At 43.4% G+C, this 4,453-nt stretch overlaps 1 pseudogene; it reads right to left on the bottom strand.

The window, feature by feature from the left end:
• Window positions 1-3,092: 3,092 nt before the first annotated feature.
• Window positions 3,093-3,963, bottom strand: LOC113878309 (annotated as a pseudogene).
• Between the last annotated feature and the right edge of the window lie 490 nt (window positions 3,964-4,453).

Below are 4,453 nucleotides of genomic sequence, written 5' to 3'. Positions count from 1 at the left end.
GGGTCTGTACGTGGGAGCGACTCTGTGTGGGGGATGAATGTTGCTTCCCCTCTCCCTCTGCTCACACATCCTGAGATCCTCTTCCTTACTCACTCACTGGGCTGTTTTTGTTTCCTCCGGGGTTGAAATAGGGGAGAGAGAGGAGCGTTCTACTCTAAAAATCAGCTCTTGGGACCTCCCTGGCAGACGAGTGGTTAAGACTCCCAGGGCCGGGGGCTCAGTTTCCATCCCTGGTCAGGGAACTCTGGAACTCTGGTGGGGTTCCATCCCTGACTCGGGCTCCATGCCTGGTCATGCCACATGCCCTGTGGTACAGCCAAAAAGACTACTAATAAAAATTTTTTAAAATCAAATTCTAACTAGTACTGGGTGGCCTGCCACACATCTCCCCAGGCTTGCTATGTGTAGAAAGCTGACTCTTCATCTAGTAACTCTTGAAAGTTCTTCCTAACCTGCAGCCCACATCATTACCAGGGTCTCTCACCTACAAGTTTCACCCTTGGTCTGGAGGGGCCCTGCTGGGACCGAGCTCCACCCATGGCAAAGGTCATGAGGAAGGAGGCTCAGCATACACAATGGCGGGATCGAGCCTCAGGAGTCCCCCTGGAAATTCTCGAGCATCTACCCCCAAAAACCAGAGTCTGCCTACTTTCTGCTTTGTGCTTTCACCTACACCTCTGACTTTACGGGGGGCTGTCCCCCACTACCTCTCTCTGAAAAAAGAGTTAGCTTACAGCTCCAGTTAATAATTCCTGGGTGTGACAGTGTTTCAACCTACAAACTCCTTTGGAAATCCTCTAGCCTGCCTGAATAGGTTTTTCCGGCCACATGTGATTGCTCAGAGCCTCCCAACTGTGAGAGGCATGAGATGTTCTAAACTGTCTAAATACAGAGTCCTTTGAGCAGTTAAAAGATTGATTAGAAATTGTATTGGTGAAGGGTTTTTCACTTGTTGGGCCAATGTTTGCTGCTAAGTCTCCATATCCCTTACCTGCTGTGTCCCTGGCAGTGTATTGATTAATATAATTGGTGTAAGTAGTAGCTTTAATGTTTGTAACCTTGGACCCTTGAGTTAATTCTTTTCTTGATTGAGCCCACCACACCTTTGCCCTATAGGAATGTAACTTTATCTAATGCTTTTGGAGGGTGGCTCCTGACTTTGGAATAATCACCTTTAGAGAAAAATAAGTTTCTTAAAATGTTAACAGGCCTCCTGGCCAGAAGATGATGTAATTCACCTGAACTTTTGCATATGATAAGTTTGAAAGTCTGGCTTTGTTTAGGATCAGGAACTGCTGTTCTTGCATGACTCTACCCCTTCCCCCATTTTCCTCTATGCACAACTTAAGGTATAAAAACTGCTTTGGAAAATAAAGTGCGGGCCTTGTTCACCGAAACTTGGTCTCCCCATATCGCTCTCTCTCTCACTCTGGTTGAGTCTCCACCTGGAGCGCGGAACCCACCATGCTTACTAATTATGCCTGGGCTTCTAAGATCCGACCGGGGAGGCCTCAGTGTTTCCTCTCCTTCGGGAGAACGGAAGGACGCCTGCGGCCTACGTAAGTGGTGCAAACTTCTTGTCTTGAAGTTTTATTGGTCTCCCGCGTAAACCAAGCTACTCAGCCTCTTTTCTACACTGAATTTCCTCACTGAGCTATCCTCATTCTATTACTCTTTATATCTTTGATAAATATTTAAATAAATAGGTCGCCTATGCCGTCTCTCCTTCGAATACCCTGAATCAGCGGGGGCTGGACCCCGGCAGGGCCCCTTACCCTAGGCTCACAGGTAGCCTTAGGCTTCAGCTTCTTGCTGCTAAGTCTCAGCTCCCCTCCAGGTGGCGCTCTTGGACAGGTTTTTATTAATATTATCGCCCTATGCAGGTCTTCCCTCTGCATAGAGGTGCCCTCTGCGATTGCGTGCTAAGTCGCTTCAGTCGTGTCTGACTCTTTACGACCCACTGGACTGCAGCCCACCAGTCTCCTCTGTCCATGGGATTCTCCAGGCAAGAATACTGGAATGGGTCGCCGTGCCTTCCTCCAGCTGCTCTCCCCATTCAGTTCAGTCGCTCAGTCGTGTCGGAATCTTTGCGACCCCATGGACTGCAGCACGCCAAGTTTCCCTGTCCATCACCAACTCCGGGAGCGTGCTCAAACTCCTATCCATCCAGTCGGTGATGCCATTTGGATCTCGTCCTCTGTCGTCCCCTTCTCCTCCGGGCTTCAATCTTTCCCAGCATCAGGGTCTTTCCCAATGAGTTAGTTCTTCGCAATAGGTGGTCAAAGTATTGGAGCTTCAGCTTCAGCAACAGTCCTTCCAATGAACATTCAGGACTGATTTCCTTTAGGATTTACTGGTTTGATCTTCTTGCTGTCCAAGGGACTCTCAAGAGTCTTCTCCAACACCACAGTTCAAAAGCATCAATCCTCTCCCATGGCTCACGTCTAATCCGCAGGAAAGTCTCACATCCTTTTCTCTCAGCAGATCTTAGGAGAGCCAGTTTCTAGTGCAGCAATCTTCCATCAAAATCAAAATCACCATCAAAATCAGTGGTGGCAGACAAGTTTGTCATGCATGTTATTCAAAAAATCTGATTCATTGGGGTAAAATTTACAGAAAGTAAAATTCACCAGTTTTACTATATATCATCATCTAGCAATCCCAGGGATGGCGGAGCCTGGTGGGCTGCCGTCTATGGGGTCGCACAGAGTCGGACACGACTCAAGCGACTTAGCAGCAGCAGCAGCAGCAGCAGCAACACCATGAAGAGGATAAAGAACATTTCCGACGACTGAAAAGGTTTGTTGTGCCCTTTGCCTCAGCCCTTACTTCTGGCCCTTAGCAACTACCGGTCTGATTTCTATCCCTGGACGTTTGCCTCCACCAAAGGAATCATGTTTTGAGGATTTACAGATTATAAACGGAATCACACAAGTAATCACTCATACTTGGTTTCTTTCACTTAGCATAAAACCTGGGACAAGCACTTATGTTGTTGCCTGTATTGCTAGTTGTTTTTTTTTTATAGTTGAGCAGTTTCCATTGCATCCATATACTACAATTTATTTATTCATTGATGGAATTGGCTTGTTTTCAAATTTTTATCACTATGAATATAGCAGCTATAAACATTTGTGTACAAGTCTTTGTGTGGATACATGCTTTTGTTCCTGTTAATATCTAAGGTGGGATTTCTGGGTCTTATGATAAGTATACAGTTAACTTGATACATATATACACATATAAACATACTACCAAATTATTTTCCAGACTGACTGCACCATTTTGCATTCCCGACAGCAATGAATGAAAGTTCCAGTTGCTCTACTTTTTTGACAGCTCTTAGTATTGTCAGTTATTAAAATTTTATCCACTCTAGGGTATGTGTATGTGGGGTTTCCCCCATGTGTCAGTACTTTTAATGTTGCGCACATCAAATTATAGTAAATAGACAACTACTGTAAGTAAGATGCAGCTCCTCTGTTCTCATGAACAGCATACACTGTATCACAGGAAATCAAGTTTATATTCCATCATCAAGTGTAGTTCTCCCATTAGTTCCCTTTGTGACATGTCATTAAAAATATCTTCAAATCCAATGGCCTCATCATTATTCCTCAAATATCCACTGAAAGGTTTGAGCTTGGAAGAAATGGAAGGTGCAGAACCTGCTGCATTGCTTTGAATTCCATATGCAGTTTTAGTGGAGCAAATAGACCCCAGATGTTTCTCGGTGTGGAAAAATTCATTTTATCTTGGTTGAACTGGAAATTTTGTTCCTGGTAATTCAAGAGAATGACTAGGCAAAAGTTCATTTTTCACACAAGGGAAAAATGTTTTTTTTGAAGAAGGTCCGTTTACTGAAAGTTCAGTAACTGGAATATTGTCCTTTAGCTGAGATCCAAGTCCAGCTTGCTCTGCACACAGCCGCTCAGCGCCTTTACTGTCAGCTGGCCCCACCACTCACTTCTATTCTGTGTGGTTTTAATTTGTATTTCCCTGAGGTCTAATATTGTTGAACATCATTTTATTTGCTTATTATCCACTCATGTATCTTCTTTGCTGACATGTCATTTTATTTGCTTATTATCCATTCATATATCTTCATTGCTTTAGTGTCTGGTCAAACCTTTTGTCCATGAAAAAAAAAGTAAGCTGTTTTTATTGAGCTTTAAGAATTCCTTGTACATTCTACACATAAGTCCTTTACTGGATAATGTGTTTTGCAAATATGACTTGCCTTTTCATTTTTCTTAATGACATCTTTTGTAGATCAGAATTTTTTATTTTTCACAAAATTCCATTTATCATTTTGCTTTTGTTTCCTATCTAAATAGTCCATGCCAAGGGAGTCACCCTTATTTCAGTAAGGGTAAATCCAATCCTTATTATTCTATCTTGGTTAGAAGTTGAATTTCTTCAGCAACATTTAAGATTTTCTTTTTATTATTGA

This window comes from Bos indicus x Bos taurus, chromosome 19 (assembly GCF_003369695.1).
Source record: "Bos indicus x Bos taurus breed Angus x Brahman F1 hybrid chromosome 19, Bos_hybrid_MaternalHap_v2.0, whole genome shotgun sequence".
In the NCBI taxonomy this organism is placed as follows: domain Eukaryota; kingdom Metazoa; phylum Chordata; class Mammalia; order Artiodactyla; family Bovidae; genus Bos; species Bos indicus x Bos taurus.
This window is presented reverse-complemented; position numbering and strand designations above follow the sequence as displayed.